This window comes from Triturus cristatus, chromosome 10 (assembly GCF_964204655.1).
Source record: "Triturus cristatus chromosome 10, aTriCri1.1, whole genome shotgun sequence".
NCBI lineage: Eukaryota > Metazoa > Chordata > Amphibia > Caudata > Salamandridae > Triturus > Triturus cristatus.
Genome location: NC_140593.1, coordinates 336,387,409 through 336,411,323, shown reverse-complemented (window position 1 = coordinate 336,411,323; position 23,915 = coordinate 336,387,409). Strand labels below are relative to the sequence as shown.

The 23,915-nt window shown below is 43.0% G+C and overlaps 1 protein-coding gene across 1 annotated transcript in view; it reads left to right on the top strand.

Moving 5' to 3' along the window:
- The window catches only part of CNTNAP2 (contactin associated protein 2), a 2,761,105-nt gene that overhangs the window by 1,255,444 nt on the left and 1,481,746 nt on the right, over positions 1 to 23,915 (top strand). The window lies entirely within an intron of this gene.

Genomic DNA, 23,915 nt, shown 5'->3' with positions numbered 1-23,915 from the left:
CATTGCTTTTGTTTTTTCTTAGTTTTTGTAAAACCTTATTGTTGGGAACTGATGTGCTATCACCAATATAAAAAACATACATTGATTAAACGGAAATATATATTTTTTTGTCTCAATAAGCACTCATTAAAATAGTACTCTCTGGCCCTTCTGGTTTCTTCTATGAATTTCAAAGTAAAAAAAAAAAAATCTATTTCCTAACTATAACATCCCTGTATCCTTTGCTTTTTTTTAGTGAATTGCTATGGGTTATTTCCCAATGTCCCTGTAACCTTTGCTTTTTTTAAGTGAGTTTGTAAGTTTTTAAAATTGTATTTCTTAACTGTAAACACGAACCTTTGACACTGAGTGTGTATGAGTGCATAAGTGTCTCATTGGGTGTATGAGTGTCTGAGTAGGTTTGTAAGTGGGTGTGAGAGAGTATGAGTGGGGCTGTAAGTGGGTATAGAAATGTCTGAGTGGTTCTATGAGTGGGTGTAGGAAGTTCGCTCTTTATATGATGCTACCACTAGGTGGTAATACGGTGAAAAGAGTCCAGGGGTTCCCCAAAAGTGTACAGGGCTCAATGCAAAACCCAAAGTGCTGTATTAATGGTAGTGTGGGTGAGCAGCCTTAGGCCTGACACAGAGGAGTGTAAGACATTTATTGCTTAACCCTGACCAATAATGGGCACACGACTCAAGGAGAAGATCCAGACCAGTTCTAGAAAAATTATACTCTGTATTTTATGTTAAGACCAAGACCTTGTTGCTAAGGTAAGTACATTTCAATTAAAGATACTTTTCATGATCAAAAGTCGACAGTGCAATATTCGAATAGTTCAAGAATATCTTGTTGAGGAAATCAATTGAGGGCTGTATCAAGCAAGTATACAACTTCCATTTCTAGTCTTTGGGTGGTCAGACCAACACTGAGTGTAGGGTCAGTCGTGGGGGACTGGGGCACCTGTACAGTGCAAATGTCAGTATCTTCGCAGGGGCAGTGGATACTGGCAATGATTTTTACCCTCATTGTTGGCAGGAGCAATGAGCAGGATAGTTTTCCGCCTGCAGCCAACACAGTTACCACCGCGGTTGCTGGCAGGCGGTGGCTGTAGATCGGATGAAGGGTTTGCTGCTGTCGGATTGTCTGGGGAGATTGTGGTCAGGGAGCGGTGCAGGAGGCAACTGACAGGGCCTCTAGCAGGAAGATACCGGCTCTCGGGCATGGAGCTGTGGGCAACTTGGGTCGTGGGGTCAAGAGGATCCCTCGAGGTTGTGGAGGTCATCCTGCTGCAGGTGCTTTCTTAGTGTAGGGTAGGGTAGAGTAGCGTCGACACCAGTGCCAGTCCTCTACCACTGCGGCCTTTGGGAGATCTTTGGTAGCAGTGAGTCGTGTCGACACCAATATCAACTGTGGTAGCTCTTGGAGTTCTTTTGTAGCAGGGAGTTGCATCAACAAGTGTCAGTCCTCCCTTTGGGTTTTTTGGAGGCCCGCTGTGAATCCGGGATTGGAGTCTTTGTCGAAGGCAGCAGTCCTCCCGGGGTTTCAGAGGTTGCTGGCTGCAAGACGGGTCACAGGTTCGCAGAAGCTGGAGACAGGCTGGCAGGGCTGGGGCCAAGGCAGTCATCATCTTCAGTCTTCTCTGCAGGGTCGTCTTCTTGCTTCATAAGTTGTGGAAGATCTGAGGACCAGGTCTGGGGGAGCAACCTAAATACTAAATCTGGGAGGTGTTTTAGGGGAGTAGCAGGTAGGACCAATGGGCACCTTACCTGGGGTGACTACACCCTCTAGTATACCACCCTCCTATGGGAAGAGGCATAGACCTATCCCTGATTAGAGGGATCCCACCATCCTCAAGATGGTGGGGACTGAAAATGTTGCTTCATTTAGCTTCCCCCACCTTAGTGGTGGGGTCGGCAGAGGCAGGTACACCTCCTATCTTTTTGATTTTTTTCTGATTGTTCTCTTGCCCAAAGTGTGGGTATAAACCAGGGGGGGCATCCGTCACCAGCAGCATAGGCTGGGGGTTGCATTACAAAGGCAGCAGGCCTTTGAAGCTCCCCTCTCCAGGCACTGGCCCATGCTGGGGGAGGAGGCATGCCACCTCTGCCCAGGATTTGCATTGTTTCTAGTCCTAGAGAGCAGCTTTTTGGTCATACCACTGTTTTTGCAGTTCTTGGCTGGCCTGAAGGTTTTGGCTTGCTTTCTCTATGTACTCAGCCATCCTGGAATGAAGGCCAAGCACATAGTCCACTATGTCTTGTTTTGGTTTTTGAGAGGTGGTTCCCAAACCTCTTACCAGACTTAAAGGACCTCTAACAGGGTGCCTAAACATAGTTTCAAAAGGTAAAAACCCTACTCCCTTCTGTGGCACTTCCCTGTAGGCAAAAAGCAGGCATGGAAGTAGGACATCCCATCTCCTTCTGAGTTTTTCAGGGAGCACAGAAATCATGCCTTTCAATGTCTGGTTGAATCTCTCCACCAGGCCATTGGTTTGTGGACTCCACATTCATCCCACATGTGTTTTAGGTATGCAGATATTAAGTTTATATCTCTGCCTTATACCACATCCTCTGGGAAACCAACCCTGATAAATACACCAAGGAGGTATTTTGCCATCACTAGAGCAATGGTGGCCCTTAGGGGAATAGCTTCAGGATACCTGGTAGCATGATCCACTACCATCAGAATATATTTCTTCCCTGAGGCTGTTGGAGGGTCCAGGGGGCTAACAATGTTGACCCCTACCCTTTCAGAGGGTACTCCAACCACTGGAAGTGGAATTAAGGGAGCCTTTTGTTAGGCTCCTGCCTTGCCACCGTCTTGACAGGTGATACAGGACTGACAAAAGTCCTTCACTTTCTGAGACATCCCTCTCCAGTAGAAGTGGTTAACTAACCTACTCCAAGTTTTATCCTGGTCAAGGTGTCCACCTAAGGGAATATCATGGGCCAAAGTATGGAGGAACTCTCTAAAAATGCAACCTCTGAAGCACTACCACTCTCCTGGTTGCACCAGGTTTGGGGTCTCTGGCCTCAGTGTATAGGAGCCCATCCTCCCAATAGACCCTATGGGTGTCACTGATATCACCCTTTCCCTGTACAGCAGCTTGCTGCCTCAGGCTTTCAAGAGTGGGACAGGTTTCTTGTTCCTGGCACAGATACACCCTAGAGGGTCCCCCTGTACCCAGGAGATCTACCTGGTAAGGCCCAATCTCTTCAGGCTAAGTTCCCTCCGGGAATACCAAGTCCTCTTCTTGAGAAGAGGGGCCCTGACTTGGGTTCTGTGTAGAAGCTGGTCCCTCATTCTTCTTGCCCTTTCTCTTATTGGGCTCATTCATTGTTCCAGGATACAACACCTCTTTTTTACTCAGGACTCTGCTCCATGCTCTGGCTTATACCACAACCCCATCCTGAGAGACCCACCATGTTGGCATGGGTCCGTAATTCAACTTTAGACCAAGGAGAACTCTCCAAGACATTTACAAACAGACAATCTACAGTAACATCAGGAGACACAACCACCTCCTTCTGTCCCACAATCCCCCCCAGTCCAAAGTGACCATAGCCATGGGATGGACTGTGGTGACATTGTTAGCGAATGATTGGATAGGACATTCTAATCAGGTACTAAGCTGAGTGAACTAGCTGCTGGTTCACCATTGCAACACTAGCCCCAGTATACCTCAAGGCCTCTCTCCTGAACCTCTTAAGCTTGGGAAACTGCCTGTATCTTTTCACTTTATTTGGCCAGGCAGCACAGCCTAAGTCTGTCTCTCCCTCAAAGACTAATGATGGCTCCGTGGGGTTACTGACCTGGTCAGGCCACACCTGGGATCCCATCTTGATGTTAGCAACTGCAGGTGCTGCAGGTGGACTAGAGGCATCTTTCTAATTTTTAAAGCTAAGATCTCCAGTGCAGGGTCCTTGTGCTTTACAGTCATGACACCAAACCTTGTTGGGATCCCAGTTCTTATCCTAGTACCGAGCCTTAGATTATGTAGAGACTCTGGACCCACTCTCCTGCGAAAGTTTTTGGAGGCCTGTAGAAGACTCTTGATTACTTTTAGGTTCACCCTCTTTCCATGCAGGGGGGCTGTTTTGACTTCTTTCTTTTAGTCTCGTCCACCAGTGTTAGTCTTGCCGACCCTTGTCTTGACCCAAATGTATGCCTTCATCCCTAATTCTTGAGAAGAAAGTGGACCTAGGTCTACCAGGAATTGATGTTATTTCATCCCCCAAATAGTAGTTCACCAGGAGGCATGTTTGCAGAGTAGTGGAGAAAGGAGCGTGGCCTGCGACCACCTCTCAGCAATCCCACTGTGTGGGGCTTACTGGAGGTAACAGGTGGTCTAGTTGGCCCCTAATGACCCTCAGCAATGAAAGGGACTACATCCTCGAACCATGAGCATGTTAGGAGGAGTGTTTGCAGAGTGTTGGAGAAAGGGGGCATGACCTGCTATAAGAACTCAGCGACCCTGCTGTATGGTGCTCACTTGAGGCAATAGGAGGGGTAGTTGGCCCCCAAGGAGGTCCTGGGGCCAGCTACCCCCCCTGTTACCCAGAGTAAGTCCCATACAGCAGGATTGCTGAGTTCTGATAGCAGGCCATGCCCCCTTTCTCCACCACTCTGCTAACATGCCTCCAGGCACACTACTAGTTGGGGGATAAAGTCTCCGTGGCTCCAGAGGGATCTTGGGGGCAAAGAAGCCCTCCTGGTACCTCCTGCAAGTTCTACGCAATGGAATTCCTGAGAGCTGGTTGGAGGCCCAGCCCCCTTTTTCCAACACTCTGCAAACGTGACTACTAGTTGAAAGAACCTTAGAGATTCACTAGAAAAGCCAGAGGCGTTCCTCTGCTATGGTTAGACGCCCTTTCAATGTTTTTCGCCTTGCTTTTTGTTTTTCTTTACTTTGGTTGATAGTTATGTAAAAAGGGTGTATCCTGACTTCCTTTATGTGCAGCTTGATCTCCTGTCATTTAGCGGAGCCCCTGCGGGCCAGTCATTGTTTTTGAACTGCTTGATCATTTCTGCATACTAGCGGCCGGCCCAGGAGGTTGTAGGCCCGTGCTTGTACCCTTTTTCTCTGCACAATAACATTTTTATAAAAAAAAAAAAAAAAAAGAAAAGCCAGAGGCTACAGGGACGTTATAGTTAGCAAATAGTATTTAAAAAAACTTTAGAAAGTCACACAAAAAAAAAGATTACAGGGACATTATAGTTAGCAAATAGAATTTAAAAAACCTTGGAAATTCACATAAAAACAAAGATTACAGGGACATTATAGTTAGCAAATAGAGTTTAAAAAAACTTTAGAAATTCACAAACAAAAAAACAAGGGTATAGAGACGTTAGAGTTAGCAAATAGAATTTAAAAACCTTAGAAATTCACTAAAAAAAACAAAGGTTGCATGGACGTTATAGTTGGGGGTCAGATTTTACTCACACCAAACCAGAGAAATTCAGCCGTTATAGTTAGCTGAGTTAACTATAACTCATCGCCCCCCACCCCCAGTGTCACATATTACAGCATTCATGACATGGTCAGTGACATCACTGAAGACATCTCAAATTACATCACTGAAGACATCTCAAATTACATCACTGATGACATTATCCACAGCATCTCTGACACACCCACTCACACCCCTATAGTCTTTTATACACCCACTGCCACAAAACCATTCACAAACCCATTCACGAGCCATACCAGTACTTACACGCCCAGTCACTGATTCATTGATCTACACACACATCCACTCGCTCACCCATACTGCCATGCATAGACCCACCCACTCATTCATGCAGCCATTGCCATATCCACTCATACATCCATACAAGCACTCACACACTGAGTGAGTCACCCATAGAACTACTCACAAACCTAGACACTCACCCATACAGTCAATCACACAGCCACTTACTCACCCAAACAGTTACACACATACTCACTTACTTACTCATACAAATAATAACACTCACTCAGCTATACAGTCACTAACAGAAGCATGGACTCATCCATATAGCCACTCTCACATTCACTCTCTCACGCATATAGTCACTCATATACCCCCTATACTCACCTATACCGCCATTCACATACTCAGTTGCTCACCTATACTGACACATGCACTCAATCACCGACACAGCCATATAGACACTCACCCATACAGCTTCTCACACACACAGCAGTACCCCATACAGCTACTGACTTATCCATACAGGCAGTCACACACATCCTCATCCAGAATCACAGACACACAGACACCCAGACAGCCATAGAGGTAGTCAGGCAACCAATCACCCATATAGCTATTCACATACCCACTAACACACTCATACACCCACTTAAGCATCAACTGACAGACATATACACACATTCACACAACCAGTCACTCATCCATACATTTACTGAGACACCTAATCACTCACTTATACAGTCAGTCACGCATCCACTGAGTCATCCATACACTCACTCATGCACCCACTGATTCACCAATACACCTTGTTATATACATTTAACACTCATAATTTTTTTTAAAAACACTCAGTCACTAGATGATGTCATCACTGATGTCATCAAAAATGTCATTTGAGATGTCATCAGTGATGTCACTGACCATGTCATGAGTGATGTAATATGTGAGTGAGGTCATAAGCAGTGCATTGCGGGGGCGTGAGTTATAGCTAACTCAGCTAACTATAACGGCTGAATTTCTATAGTTTTGTATGAGTAAAATCTGACTCTCGCTATAATGTCCCTGTAACCTTTGTTTTTGTGCGTGAACTTTTAAGGTTTTTTCAATTCTTTTTGCTAACTAGAACATCCATGTAAATATATATAAATATATGACTTCAACTCCTTTACACGCACTCGTTTTGCCGCTGCAGACAGGAGCTCGGACCACAATTTGGTGCTTCAAATTCGTTTATTTTCTTGCTCACAAGCACAGCACAGCCATTACGCGTTTCGAGCCAACAGGCCCTTGATATATACGTGCATCCTCCACCAAAATATTCAGTTAACATAATAACATTATCTTCAGTGAATGCTGATTGAAACTGCCATCAGAGTAGACACTAAAGTTATCATTATACAAAGACATCTAAAAAACTTGTGAAGGGTAAATGTGCCAAAATCCACCTGAATTATGAAAAAGGAAAATGTGTCCCATGCATGTGAGTTTATAGAGACCTCTACGTGCCCTAAACCAAAAACCCAAGTGAAAAAGAAATTCTGACACTAGTAAACAAGCACAAAACTCAGTGAGTACTTATCATAAAGAGAACTTATGTTAAGTTTTGTTAACTGAATGTTCTGGTGGAGAAAGCACGTGTTGAGATTTTGTGATGGACATTACCCATGTGACACTGGTAGGGCTATTATTGAGCAACCTATTATTAACAGTCGATTGAAGACACGTAGTTTACTGTTGGTTTTGATGTGTCCTTTTTCAAACGTATATTAAGTTACTCCTGATGAAGGGAGCAGTCCCGAAATGTATTGGGTTTATGTCATCATGTTTACTTGTAATAAATTATGAACCGCTACTTGCTGCAACAACAAACCGGGAGTGATCCTTTATATGACCAATGAACATTGGAATCATAATATTTCCCAAAAAGTACTCTTTAAAATATTGAAGAAACATTGATTAAAATGTTGAAAATTTTGAGAAAAAACTGGACTAACGTTGCTGCCTTTACTGCCCCACGCCAGATGGTAGTGCATCTTGGGTATGGTGCACTGTGTGGACATCAGTTAGTGATATGATATATTTGTGTGTTTGTGGGCAGTGCACTCTCCAGGGTCACCCACAAAATTAAGCCTTTGAGCATTGGCAAAACGTTTTGAAAAAGTGGAGTGCATTCTTCAGCTTTTATAATTGTCAGGGAGAACCTCAGAGTTGCCCGACCTCATTTAGAGGTGAAGGAATCACTGGGGCTTATTTACAAGCCCCCATTCGCGTCACTTTTAATATGGGTAAAAAGTGATGTATAGTAGCACAAAGGGCTTGTAAGTAAGCCCCACTGTGTTTCTGGTAGCCCATCCAACTCTGACAGTGACATTGAAAGCACCCTTACTACTACAGAGCTGCCTGCATTCAGCGCCAGTCATGGTATTAGAAGACTCCTCCTATCATGGGCATGCCTTCTGACAACATGTCCACTGTGGTATTTTTTCTTCCCAAGCAGGGAAAAAAAGAAATCAATACCCCTGGATGCCTGGAACAAACTCTCAGCATGTCTAAATTACTGATTCTTTTTCAGAAAGACACCAAAAACTTTTACCTGGCCCATACGCCACCATGGTATGCAAGCAGGGCCAGATTGGCCCGGGGGATTTGGGGGTGCTGCTTGCGGGACCACTGCTGTTGCCCTTTTATTACAAGGGGCTGATTTTGCAGCACTGTTGCAAAACCAGCCCCCAATAACAACAAGCATTTGCAAAGCAATAGGTCTCGCCTTTGGGACCTTTTAAGTGTTTAGCCATGCAGCACATTATCATTATATCAGATTGGCTATTAACAACATTATAGTTTGTGGTAAATTATCACGACTGAGAGCACTCAGCCAGTCAGAAATAACTTTATTTCGCCATCACAATGAAGGCATAAAAAGTACTCTACAAATACATCAATTTCCATCATTATTTTGAATAAAAATTGCATGTATTACCACAAGATTAGTAAAAGAATAAGACTATATTCATATTATACAAATGATGACGATTCATAAATATACACACAGTTATTGCGCAGTTCAATAGCTTAGTTTACAAGTTAAATGTCAGATTGGCAATGTAGTCTTCTTTTCAGGGCAGATAAGAAGAATGAGGCCAAAGAAAAACATGTAAAGGGATGAGACAATAACTGTAGGTAATATAAAGCCACACAACACTGTTTAAAATTCATTTTACGGATGAGGGGGACAATAAATCTTTTCCTTTCCTCACCATAGAATTTACAAAAAAACAGAAAATGTAGATCATTCTGAATGGATTGATTGTCACAAGCACAAGGTGGCAGTTCGGAGATCACATAAGTTTTAAAAGGAAGACCTAACATCAGGCGGATATATTTTAAACGAAATCTCACTAAAATATATCTATGTTGTAAATTTGTAACAGACGATTGATAAGTTGAATTTGCATCAATCGACGTTATACTCGGGACAGCGTGATATGCTCTGACTGTCGACAGCTTAAAGTTAAAATACTGTCTCCTTGCCTGTAACTTGGTCAGTAGGTGGACTTTCAGCTCTTTCTCAGAAATAGACCAACACATCGTTAGATCTACAAAAAGATGATTAACCCAACTGTTTTAAGGGTGGATTCAACGTATTTTAGCCAGCTGATATTATTCACACCATCTAAATTCAGAACATCGTTTATGATATCCCTGGTCAGTGAAAGAGTCTCCTTACACCAAACCGAGTGCCACATCAGAATGGGTGCAATACAGATTTTATCACTAATATAAGGTACTCTCAGCTCCGTGTGGGAATTACAATTAGAGCATGACTGTGGGAGGGAATCGAAGTTTTTCAAAAAGGCATCTTCTATATGTTGAGATTTGGAAGAATCTGAGATGCCCCAGACAGTTGCCTCATAAGTGGCAGCAGATACAGTTTTTGCTTCATAAACTTTCTTTACCATTTCAAAAGGTTTGGTCCCGATTTTCTTTGTGAATTTAAAGAGAGCCCCAATATTTTTTTTCCATCTGTAAACCCCTATTAGAAACCATACTTCGCCAATTATTGTGTCGGTCAAACATGATTCCTAAGTAAAGAATCCACAACACCTAGCTTTCCCCCCTTCAATATAAATTTGTGGATGTTTCCGCTATTTTGGACCTGTAACAAGAACAAAAGACTTAGAATAATTAATCTTCATGTCCAGATTATTCATAAATTTCGTATATTCCGTTACGGCACAGCACGTTCCTAGTACATGCCAAAATCACTGCGTCGTCCGCGTAAAGAAGTATGGGTACTTGTAGTGAATTATTATAGGGGACATCTGGGGTGGACCCTAACAAAGCAGATTCTACGCCGTTTGTGTAAAGTGCAAATAAAAAGGGAACAAGGAAGCACCTCTGCCTCACACCTCTAGTGATTTTAAAGTGTCTATTGCATTCCCCTCCCATGCCAAAGCGGACACAGGCAGTAGCTCTGCCATGCAGGTCACAGATTATATTAATAATCTGTATATCAATCCCCATTGCCTCCATGATCTGCCACAGCCTAGGCTGTGCCACGCAGTCAAAGGCTGCCGACAGATCCATGAAGGCAAGGTATAGGTAGCCATTCTCAGCTGCCGTATATTTAGCTATTATTAGATTCAGGTTCAAGCACTGGTCCACTGTGCCCTTTCCTTTTCTAAAGCCATATTAGCATGGGATTATGATGTTCTTTTCCAAAGCCCATTCCTCAAGTCCTTTTAAAAGTAGCCGGCCCCTTAAATTAGTGGTAGAGTCTATCAGAGATATGGGCCTATAATTTTTCGGAATTCTTCCATCCCCCTTTTTATAAATAGGCACAATTACATTTGTCTTCCATGAAGGAAGAGCACCTATTTGGAAAATTTTATTAAAAACATTTGTTAAAAGTGGGGCCCAGAGGTCTTCGTTATCTAGAAAAAGATCAATTTGGACACCGTCGGGTCCAGGTGCCTTCGCTCTTTTACACTGGTTAAGAGCGTATTTTGTTTCTTCCAGCGTGAACAGGACATTGCCTCCTGTCCCAACTAGACTTGAGAGGGGGAGTTGAGTGGTTACCTCCTTGGTATTTCCAAATAGGCCTTCAAAATGTGTAACCCATGCCCACTGTTCTACATGAGTATCTGTTGTCATCCTCTGCTTGTCTCTTAAAAATGTGCATTGATCAACAACCCAAATGCCTGTGAGCTGTTTAATAAAGCCGTCCTTTGCAGGCTTTCCCACCAGTCTTTTAAGGTTTTTAGCCTCAATAACCTTGCTGTCTTGTAAAGCTGGCGTAAGGATTGACCAGAAGTTGGTCTCAAGGCTTAGATTTTAAGGCTATATGGAGATTCTTAAGGGATTTTGCACATTCCTCATCAAATCAGTTAGACTTCTTACGGTGCCCATTACGTATAAAACATATCAAATAGTTTTTAATTTCCAGTAAAATTTGCTCAAATGCTGTTATTATGCCATCATCAGATATTGGGTCTAGACATGTCATTATCTCTGATGTTCGTTTGGAGACTGTGACCCAGAAACGTCACAGCATCAACTCTCTCCCACTTCAGGACAATCCCATTCTCCCTTGCAATCACTGGTTTAATATTAAATTTAACAGGATATTCCCTTTTGGTAGTGAAGGGATAAGAAACGTGATTGCTGCATGGTCACTAAAAGCATAAAAGTTAATCTTAAAGTGGGAAAAGAGCTTCCTTATAGGGTCAGAGACCAGGACATAGTCAAGCGTCGAGGAGTGGGAGCGACTAGAAAAAGTGAAGTTTAACTTGCCAGTTTGGATTTCAAAAGTGTTTAAAAATACAAGATTATTTATAATTAATAGCCTATTTAAGCCATTACCATAATCGTTATGGCTAAAATGGGGAACAAAATACCCATCATTGTCTACTAACACACACACTGGTGTATTAACCATATTGCATGGATGAGCATTGAAGTCTCCAAGCCAGATTATATCATAGGGTTTATAGCATACTTTCTCCAAATTAGCAATATGTCTTCCCAAAGGGTCCACAATCGCAGCATGATTCCTACCGAAGTTGTTATTATAATAATTTATAAGTAGCAAATATTTGTCACTATAAAACTCTAAAAGAATAATGTGATAATATGGAGATGTATTTAAAAAGGATTTCACCTTTAAGGGAAAAGTAATGGCAATAGACCACCTTTTGCATGACCAGCTGATGAGGGTATAGCAGGCGTATGAAATGAGCGATACCAGTTCAGGTAAATCGGGTCAACCTCCCAGGTCTCCTGAAGGCACAATATGTCATTAGCCATTAACAAAAGACAGCCACTCCAAATTGAACTACCTGTCTGCAGGCTTGAATATGGTTGAAAGTTTACAGGGAAGGGAAACCACAGAAGACCCATTATGTAATACTATGTCATCAACATTATTAGCTATTAAACTCTTTGCATCAAGTCAATCACATTCGGCCGTGCCTCCCAATAAAGTAAATCTATTACTAAGAGGTAAAGGTAAAACAGATTATGGGAGACATTGATTAAAAGTACGTGAGCGTAATTGGCCATTTTTTATTTTGTGGAATGGGATATGCGATGAGGTGCAAGGTTTGTAAAAAAAGCCAAGCGGGAGTGCACAAATTTCAGAATAAGGAGTAGGGGTGCTTGGTAACAAACTTAATAGGTCACCTACCATGTAGTGGTTGTCAAAGTTAATGATGACGCAGTCTCCTTTAAGGGCTTTGGGGGCCCTTCCTACCTAGTTTACCCTCCTGGCCATAATAATATGTTTATGTCAATCAAAATTATCCCCTGTATGAGTAAAACGCCAATGCTGGGCTTTGTGAATTAGCTGCTCTGTTTATTCTTGTTGCTTCACTTTCAGTTCTGGTACATTTACTAGCACTATAACATAGGGGCAGGCTGGTGGTGGGAAAATATAACCTTCCTCCAGATTTCAAGGCCTCAGCTGGATGGTGAATGACCTCCCTCCTAGGATGAGAAGCTAGTATGCCACCTTCTAAAGAAGCAGGATGTATAGGTGGTTGAGCACAAGCAATATCAATAACCGGAGGAACAGGGGAGGGTAAGTCTGAGGGATAACATGAGGGGAAACACGTGTTCGAGGTAATATTAGCTAATGATCATAGTGGATTGGTTAAGCCTCTTTAAGTTCGCCTTGTGACACGGTAGGATTATGAGTACGAGGGGGCACCTACATTTATTTGGCTCAAATTCTGATGCTGGTTAAATACAGTCGCTCTTGCCCTATTAGTTGATTTTTGACCAAGGCCCACCGGATGAGCGGGCAACCCTACTACCTGCTAGTGGACAGGATCTCCCGTCTTATCAGTTGTCAAGAGAACTGCCCCATCTGGCTGAGGAAACATCCCAACTTCTTCATTTAATTGGGTTATATTTGGAAGATTTTGGTTCAACAAACACAGGGCCTCCATAAAAATTAACTTTTCTTCAATTTGGGATAATTTATACAGAATGGGATTTAAAAGCACAGTCACCATAGTTTCTATCCTCTTTCAGAGGTTGGGTCATGATCGGTCGGTAAATTGGTTTGCGTGATGGAGTCCTTAGACCTTGTTGATGCAGGTAGTCCTGAGTCCAAATCACCTTTCCCAATAGTTTCCACTGGGCCTGTCCCCTTCAATGTTTTTTGTTTTCTGGCTCCGCCTCCCCTTCTTTTCTTGACCGGAGGCTCTGAGTTACTGTTCTCTAACTGAAAAGACTCTGCCTATCCCTGCATTGCTATACGGCATCTAGATGAGAGATTAGTAGGGGAGGATGGGCTCGACACTGTGACTGTATCAGGTGCAAGTGTAGGTTGCACAAAATTCGGGGGGTCAACATCCAGAGATTGTCCTCCGAGGGAGGAACTTTTTTGAACAATAAGTGAGTCCAGGGAAAGCCTTCTCTCTGTTATCTAAATTACGTGGGTATGTACGGTCTCAGCCCTTGTTAGAAGGGCATCAAGGGTCCCAACAACCCCACCCCCTGGCCTTTCCATATGACCCCTCCTTTTGCTCATGTTTGATAATTGGAGATTTCAAAATATTCCCAGACAAATCAAGTGTGGCTACAGATATAGTCTACGGGAGATAAAGGGAGGCCACAGTACCTTTTAGCTGCTCTATGCCGCAGAAATCCAATTCTTAGGGGGTTGGCCCAGCTCAGCCTCCAACGGGCTCCAATGGGCGTGGAGAGCACTTATTTACCACCACTCTCACAACCCTCAGACTATCAGTCAACTTAAGTGTTCGAAAACAGTTTAAGGGTTGACTTCACTGTAAACTTAGTGCATTAGCCAACACATTTCAATATATTTTAAGTCATTCAGTGGTGGTTCTCAGCTCGCCTAGTAATAAAGAAGCTTGCACGTTATCAGCAGTCTAACCAACGGATACTATCATGCTTTTTGATATTACTAATGCAACAAACAGATTTCATTAAGCAACCCCTGAGCACTGCAAGAAAGAATGACTTCTATGTAGTGCATTTTACCTGAGGTGCACCTAAAGTGAAACATGCACATAAATTAAAAATATACTGCTGGAAGGTGTGAGCGATGGAGTTTTATATCTGCAGGAAATAAGAACTTTTATATCGCAGACCGACTCGGTCCATGCATAGCTAGTGCCACGAGTAAGGACACCAGCCTGGCTGTCTTTTCAACAATTCGCCCTTGAATATCAGAGGTAGAGTTCTGTTGGTCTTTTTAAACCACTACAGCAGACCAGGCACTACAACCACCCACACTACCCAGGTAGTATCAGCAGGGGCACCTTTCTTCGTGGACTGCTGCCCTCGCACCCGTATGACCGGCCCACAGTGCCTGCCTGGCCTAATGTCTCCTAAGGGTCAAAGAAGGAGGGAGGGATGCGGACTGTGCGGGCCTCCAGTACCACCGCAGCTGTGTATATTTTAATTCTGTAGTTAAAAGAAATCTGGAAATGCTTGACTGCAAGAACTGAAGAGTCTCAGGCAGGCGATAGCAGACTGTTGCTTCCATAAATCTGAATATGTTATCTACTGAGCGCTGACCCAGTACCAGGTCCACATGAAGCTGCAATGACACAACTCTAGGTAAAAGGCCACCTTCTACAGCTCACCCACAGCACCCAGGGCACACAGCTAGTCAGCCTGCACTCCTCGCTCCCAAGGATATCTCCCCAAAGTTGAATCTGGAAAGCGGGCCGCATAAGGGGTTGCAGGAATGCTGGTGAAAAGCACATAGAGCAGGGGTCTTCAAACTGTGGGGCGCGACCCCCAGGGGGGCCGTGGAGTGATGCAAAGGGGGTCGCGCCTTCCCAGTCACACTTCTGCCCAGGCCCAAGGGCTTCAGCCCCCCCCCACCTCTTCCCCCGTCCTGTTTCTCAGCCCGGGCTGCTGCAGTGAAACTTGAGCTGCTGGGGGCTCAGCTGGGCAGTGTCTGGAGTCTTATCTCCGGCACCCCCGTGTTTTTCCCAGGTCTTTAAAGACCATTTGCATTTTTACTCACCTTTGCAAACTGGTTACAGAGGCTTAGGTTTTTTTCCTGGTTCCAGTACCCCCTGGGTCCCCACTCAGCCTATTCCTTTCATTTGTATTTTACATTTACTGCTGTAGTGTGAGAATGCATTTCAAGGAAAGGAATACAAAGTAGGCTTGCCAAAAGAAAAATGCCTGCCGTGTTTTGTTTAAAGAGCCTGCAAAGATCTCCTCTTGGTACTAAATAGACCTAGAAATAAAAAAGTATGTATGCATTCGTTATGTGACTTTTCTGTCTTTGTTCTCTTTAATTATCAGTCATGGATCATTGAGGCAGCCGTAGAACGCAATTAAAAGTGCTTTCTATTTATATTTGCTGTTGGAAGTATGCACAGATAAGTGCTGAAAATACCGCTTTAGGTGACTGCTTTTTTTTGTACCGACTGGGCCATCAAAATAATCTGCTGGCAACCCTAACCATTGGACTGGAAGTTTGTTACAGAATCAGCACATTAATTATTCACCCTCGATCCCCGATTAATGCCGCAATAGTTTAACTTAGATCTTAAACTCTACGCCGCCGTCAATAACATGCTGAGTTACTTCATGGGTCTTGGAATGCACCCTGCATTCAGACAACTCATTCCTCATTCTCGCCCTTCATTTTCACGCTCACCCTGCACCCACAGCGATCACAATGCACTCACACTGATCACCATGCACTCGCACCATTCACCCGCTCACCTTGCACTCACAGTGATCACTCTGCACTCAAAATGCACTTGTGCTGCTCACCCTATACCTCAACCTGCAGTCACACGAGTACACTACTCATCCTGCACTCATGTGACACTTCAATCACCTGCCCCCCTCACTACTCATTATGCAACTCACTAAAACAAGCCCATCAGTAATCATACATTAATTCATCCCATTCTGAACTTGCATCCGCACGTAAATTCATACGCCACCTCACTCACCCTGCAGTCACTCCTCTTGTCCTACTCTCACTGTTGCTTCGCTCACCGTGCACTCACATGGGCACTCTTGTCACCCACACAGTGCAGAGGGTTAATGTGCCTGCTACAAAGAATATGTACCATGCAGATCTCAGAAATGAGTGTGAGTAAACTATGAGTAGTGCTATAAAAAATGAAATGTTTGTCAGAAAGGTGCTATAGAGAGATGCGGTTCATTGTTGGTGAGTGGCAGTGAAGGAATTCATGGAGAAGGAGGAAACGGGGGTGGGGCATCAAAAAAGACTGATGCACCGGGTGCGACCAGCGTTGGGACCAGCCCTGACTGGGAGTGTTACCCCCACCCCCCTCTGAAATTCTGGTCTAGTGGCTCCCCTGCTTCTGCCTATTATTATTATTTACATTTGTAGTGCACTACTGTTACAAAAAGATGTACTGGGGCTAATAACCATCTACTGCCTGAAGGCAAATGAGAAACACACAGAAGGAGAAGGAGAGCCAGCCAAATGGGGTAACGCACAGAGCATAGAGAAAGGTTTTTATATCTTCCTAAAGGATAATAGATTCTTGGTGGAGCGAAGCAAAGGAGGGTGCACGTTCCATAACTGCGCGGCCTGCACCAAAACAGCGAGACAGACAATTCATGCCTTCTTGAATTAGGGAACAATAAGCAGAGTGTCACCTGCCGAGGAGAGCATACGGGTCCGACCCGTATGCTTGGTGATGAGAGGATGAGAGAGGACAGCAAGGGAGTGAGAGAATTTGATTGAAGAGGTCAGGGATGAGTAGAAATGTGAATTGCCGAAGAGAAGTGTGGACACACAAGAAGTGAGTGTGATCCAAAGGTGAGGGCTTCTGTTAGAACAAAGGGGAGATGTGAAACTGGGATGGGTGGACTGCAGAGGTGTAAGATACAAATAGACAAAAATTTGAATGGAGAGACGAGGTGAATGAGAAGTGCTGAGGGGCACGGGAGGTGACAGGGCCAGAGAGGCCATGAGATAAATGTGAGAGACTGTTAGAGATGAGGGCAGTGAAAAGACAAAATGGCAAGAGGTGATTAAAGGTGAAGTGAGAGGTTGAATGGGGAGAATCCAGAAGTTGTAAAAAGGGGTGAAAGAAAATGGCCTGCAAAGTGAGAGAGGGATCTGGGGTTAGGAAAGGAGAGAGGGATGGAAGGGAGGGGGTGAGAGGAAAGCTGCATGGGTAAACTGCTTAACTCTGCACAAGACCCCCAGGGTTTTAAGGGACCCCTGCTACTCCCGTCCAGGGTCAGGTGAGCTTCTAATGTGGCAGCACGTATTCCTGCAGAGTGGAAGGGCCTTCACAAAGGTTGACTTGAAATCTTTCTGATGATAATTGCTGTATTTTGGTTATAAATGGGTACTGATTGGGTGAAATCCTTCCTTAGTGTTACTGTGTGTAACAAATGTCAAAATAATGAAGCAATGCTATCAAAATACGCGGCATTACATAACCTCATTTACATTTTCATCCCACTCAATTTAGTCAACAGGTTTAGACATTTTTGTCAGGAGAGGGTCCTTATGCCTCAAAATGTTGGCACGGGGTCTCGGCATCCAAAAGACCTCTGACATAGAGCAATACATAGGGGATGGGGCAGAGAGGCAAACGGCCAAAAGAGAGCAATGGGGGTGCCATACGGGGGGGGGACAACAGCACACACACGTATCAGTAACTGGTTGTGTTTTGTTTATCGTAGAGTCCCGTATCATGCGAACAGCGAAACTTTTCTGTGAAGACTAGTCATTATCTGTACCATTGACTCTGAGAAGAATATGTATATTCAAGGTATTCTCAGTAGAGATATATTTTCTCACACTCCAGTCCGTCCAAATCCGTTCTAGTATAATTTACTTTTAGGTTTTTACCAGGGCTTTAAGTAGGATAAAAACAAAACTGGGGGGTCTCTCCAACGGCCGTTATCGATGTAATTAATGGCGTGGCTTAAAACACATAAGCTAAAAATCTGTGTTTATCATAGGGCGCCGCCCCACTGGTTTTCTGCTGCTTCTGTCATTGCACCCAGATATGTAAAACAACATGACATTACTCCTACAAGAGGCCAGGACTAAGGCTGGTAGATGCATGAGATAAAAAAGAAATCTGCAACTATGGCTTCGTAGTATATAATATTGAAAATGCTTCTGTTCTGAAATTATGAAACTGTAAACAAACTATAGCCAGTCTCTTTGAGGTTACATCAAAGGCAGTGAAGGGTGGCACTTCTGCAGAGTTAGGATTTATTTTTTCACCCAAGGTGAGTGCAAAAATGGAGAGTCCGATAGGGACCCATCTCAGCACCTGCTTTTTAGAGCTGCCAGTGCTCAGCACTCAAAACCCTGGTTACTGCGATATGTGTTCCCTGAATGCTCCTATGGTTTTGTTGTGTATAACGTGCTGTATGTGGAGCATGCTTTTCACGTAACAGTGGGGGTCCTATTTGGATGATAATACCTTTATTGTAAAAATGTTTGTTTATACACCATGGGTTTTTTTGCAAACTTTTAACTAAGAGTGGTGAGGGCTTTCTACAGTATTTCTACAGCTCATGTTGGTCCTTAGATGTCTCTTTTTTTTCTCTTCTCTGCTTTAGTATCCTGTTCAGTTTTATGATGTGCATGATGATCATATAAACAAACTAGAATCCTCAAAAAGTTTGCATCGGTCACTCTGGAACATACGTTCATACCTAACACAGTATTTTGTTGTAAGAGGTTGCACACCTTTCTTTAACTGTGTATGTAGAACAATAATTGGGTATTCTAAGGGTACAATGCAGAAGCGCCCATGTTGCTTTATTTCACTTTTTGCCTGTATCAGCTTTTACATCTGTTCTGCACTCTCAGAGCAAGTATGGAGTGATATAACAGGACTACGTAGAAGACTCGCAGATTGAATATGCAGGTAGGCAAATGTATTGCTGTACTAGTGCTTTTTAGTAGCTTCCCAAGGCCATCAAGATAGCGCATTGCCAAAGTGGTCGTGTTCGGAACCATAGGGACCGGGGTTCAAGCCTCACTTGGTCTAGATAACAAGAACTTATGATTAGCATGCACTTCATTGCGAAGCTGTTATTTCTTTGCTGATTTTTTTTTTTAAACTGTCTAACAAAACGAGCCAAGAAAGAGTGAAATGAAAATGTAACACGCCAAATATATTTGTCGGCAGCACGTGCTGGAAGGCTTCGCTTCGATATTGGAGGAGATATTAAACGAGAAGAAGTTTGTTATGAACTGGCCATTTGAAAGACTGTTAACATCGAACTGGTATTATGAAAATAAGAAGCACCATACTTGGACTATGATTTTATTGTGACATTGATGAATAAAGGGGTGTTTATATTGTATATGCTGCTCAAGCCCTGAGGAAGTCTTTTGGAAATTTTACCATAGATGAAACACGTGTTGGCTGTACTATCTGAGAACGGAATTTGTGTGTAAACAAGTCTTACAGAGAAACTACGGAATCTGAAAATAAAGATTGTGGACTTATACTGGATATTATCAATTTTTCATGGATTTATGATTGGAAATTGTATTGTATAATATAGACATATACACTTTGTTATTGCTCAGGGAACCATCTTTTGTTTAACTTTTAGCAATTGCTTGCAATTGTAAACTAACAGCGTGGGGTGGTGACTGTTTGGAGTTTCCCTTTGATGCAACTTTTGTGAATTTGGTCTTAGATACTTAAACCAAGAGACTTTGCGCAGCAGAGACCTTACTACCCACTAGTAAGAATTAAAAATGTAACCCAGCGCGCCTAAAGTAAACAACGGGCACCCGTGAAGAAAGATTAAAGCACACGGCATATGAAGTGAAGTAAACAAAACATCATCGCTTCCCACTGCAAGGATGGCCAGCAAAAACAAGCCACAAGAATTATGCGAGACCTATTGCATTGCATCACAGACAACGGGATGGAAGGGGGGATGGAGGGGGGAGTAGAGAAGGCAGTAGGAGAACTTCATTAAAGAAAATAGTGCTCACAGTCTAAATAACAGGTACTATATAACACTCAAAGTAGAGGCCAGTAGCTATGGGAGGATACAAATGACAACATGGACGTAATAAGGAGGGACTAAAAAGCCTCATAATCAATCAGAAGACAGCATTTACGAAGGACAAAGACACAAGTCAATGAAAAATATAGGTGGGGGAGTGGGCGGAGCTTCCCTCACATACTGAACTACCCCAGATCTTCCCTTGAGCAGCGTTTGCGCTCTAACTCTAGGCTCGACCTAAAAACGCCCCCCACTGGTGGAAAACTGTCCCACACCCTTCCGACCCACCAGGGAATCACCCGGCGCCCACTACAGCCAGTCTGGCCCTGTATGCAAGGCCTTATGGAGTTGGACAGTTTCACTGGAAGTGTTCCTGTTGCATTGGTGAAAGCATTTCCAGTTGAAAAGCCCCTCAATAAATGCGGGAATATTTAATATGGTGATCAAGCTGAGGCTAGGGTGGCAGAGTAGGCGCCTTCAACGCCACAGCTGTGAAAGCCCCACACCAAACTCTAAATTTAATTGTGAGTCATTATAGACACAGGGGAAAGACTAGAAAAAACTGCAAACTGAATTTTGCCTTCCTGCTTTTTAAAGTCGGCAAAGTTTGGTTACGCTTTCATTATATTTTGAATGTGTGCACAGACCATTGAAAATATTATTACAAACAGGAAGCCATTATGAAGATAGGTCACAAATGTAATTAAAGGGACGGAAAGACTGCATTCATTAATTACCTGAAATTTGCCTATTTAAATTGTTTCCCTTGGAGGAAAAAGCCTCATGAGTTTTTGGGATTCAAGTAGTTCTCTTACTACTTTCGAGTATCCACACACATTTCAAAATTCAACATTTTCAAGGATCGCCAATATAGCGTAACATATTAATTATTTCCTCCCTCCAGAAGCAAATTGTTACCATCATTCGGCTTTATTAAGTTAGCACACGGTTTGGTTGCTAAAAGCATTTGCTCTCTTTTATCTCTATAGAGAAGACAGTCATAAAGAACTTAATTAAGAGCCTACCACAACATGAATATTCCATTTACAGGTTTGTTGCTGGAATTATATTTTACTCTATCTTCCCTCAACAGCTGCAGCCGTGGCAGGCTTTAATTGCTGAAATGCTAGCCACTCACAGACAAGGAGAGACTATCAGGTTCCACCGTGTTATCCTTCTTAAGCTTATAATACCCTAAAATTCGTTTTGAAAACTGAGTTTAGCATGTCTTTGCAAACTATTCTAAATTGTGGTGTTACGATCTAAAATAGTATATTGGAGGCCTATCCATAACACAAGTAAATAAATGTGATCACTTGCAAAATAAATCCGCAGGTCAGGAGATTTTTGTAAGGCAAGGAATTTAGGAAGTGTAGCCAGGTACTAGGCCTTCTCCTGCTAAGTAGAGGGTGTGGCGATCCATCTGGGTTAGCCTCTGCAAGAGAGATTCCCTCTTCCAGTATATAAATAAACCTAAAAATAACACCTCACCTCAGCGCACTTTCCTCTTTATTGGGCGCATCTGAACAGTGCCCTCCCTCCTGAATCCTATTTGCAATTGCTTGACCCCATTCAACTCACCTTATCCAATCTGCACCAAATTACAGAGTGCTCGTTATGAGGCCCAGATAAAGCTACGACTGGGAAGAAAAAGGTAAAGTGCAATATCTTATCTCGTATAAGGGTAATCATAATTTGAAACAAACATTTGCAATGCAAATTGGTCTCGCATTTGTGAGAGTCAGAGGTATTGGCGCTGTAAATGAGAATGTCTTTTGTTCGTGTTTTGGATTGTAGTGGATGCATGTGGGGTGTAGTGGAATTATGTGGCTTGGAATTGTTTGTTTTGGTATTGTGTGTGGTGGATTTATGTGGAGGGGTTTCTGTGTGATGGCATTATGTGGCATGGTGTGTAATGGAAATACGTGGATAGTAATTATGTGGTATAGAGTGTACTGGAATTATGTGGATTGAAATTGTGTGTGAGTGTTATTATTTGGAAAGACATTTTGTATGGAGGAGTGGTATGTTGTGGAGTTTAATTATGTGGTGTGCTGTTGTATTACGTGACATGATGTGGAAATCTGTGTTGTGGATTGGATGTATGTGCTGTGCAAGTGTGTTGTTTAGTTGAAATATCTGGCTTGTTGACAAATTATGTGGTGTGAAATACAAATGCTTAGAGTTGAATTGTGCGGCATGGAAGTGTGTAGCCCTGAGTGAAATTATACTGATTACATCAGTATCAGATGGTGCTAATGTACAGCTTCTGGAGGGGAAGGAGAGGAGAGGAATGAACAAAAACATACTTGTAAGAAGGGTGAGTGAAGAAAGGAGGACTACTCTTGTCCTAGTTTGGCAGGCCTCAGAGCTTGTGCTTTTTACTTTAGCAGTGTTTTCAAATCCTGGTCAGTAGTACAAATATGGTCTTTCCCTAGTTTCTTAACAGCCGTGGGTGCAACGAAGAGCAGATGACTGTTTTAACCTAGGCTGCCTAGCATACAAAATTTTTTAAATATATATACTTTATCTTGGGGAAACGCCATAAAAACGAAGGGAATGCTCATTTTAGTTTACATGGACGTCTAAATCCATCTGACATGCCGAATTTAGCAAATACATTAGTTTTGCTCATACCCTCCAATTTTAAAGTATGCAGGCCTTCCCTGTTATTTCCAAATTCATTTCCGCTGTAACTTTATTTACCTTTTTGAATGCCTCTGAGGTGAGTAGTACATTACACAAAGTGGCCCCAATGCAACATCAAATATAAAATAATCAAAGAAAAATATTGAAACAAACACATACTGTAATTAATAATCAGTGTTATTTAATGACACTGATTATGCATATAATAACATTATTCTGATAATATCAAAAATACAGTGCCCCTAGGTGGGAGGGAGAGAGGGTGTGGGTACTCGTGATTGGAGTGAAGATAAAAGGGTAGATAGAGAAGGTAGAGCGCAAATCACATAAATCGTCACTTTAGAAAACATAAGGCTCATGTCTTAAGCCACACTTTTCACAATATAATCACGAAAAACAAATAGCCATGGTCAGAGATAGTGCCACAGTGTTTATTCGCTGTTGGTCAAAACTGGCAAATAGTGCAAATGTCAACGTTTCGACCCTTAAATATGGTAGGTTATTCAATCCCTTACGGTGGGGTCTTCCTCAGGACAGGGGTAGAAGGGAAGGGCTACCCAGGGATAGAGCATAAAAACACCTTAGGAATATGAACACCATTCGTGATCAAAAAACTAATTATGTTGGGCCAGAGCCCCATTAATTACCATGAGCTGCCCTCCACTGGGGCTGATTAGTAGGCGTGAGCACGTGGGCTCCAAAGCAGTGAGAGCGAGGACAGTCACCTGCAGGAGTAAGGTGCATAGTCAAAAAGGGCCCTACCGTGGGTATGGTTTAATTCCAATATTACCACCTCTGGGACCAATGAGTCTCAACATACAGGAATGTAAAAGGATGTCTCTCTTAGACTCCATACAGAACGGTCTGAATGAGTCTGGAGTCAGTCATGCCCAATTAGCCAGTTTCACATTAGAATGACTCTCTTGGAACCCTGGTTGAGTGCCTGCTCTCCAGGTGCTGTTTAATACTACACAGTCTTATGCGAAATATCTATATATGAGGAAGCTTTTCATTTCAGTGTTTTGATTCATGCATGACCAGGTACCTCCTGCGTTTCAATTGCGCCCTCACCATTGGTCAGATTAAACAGGCAGGTTTGCATAT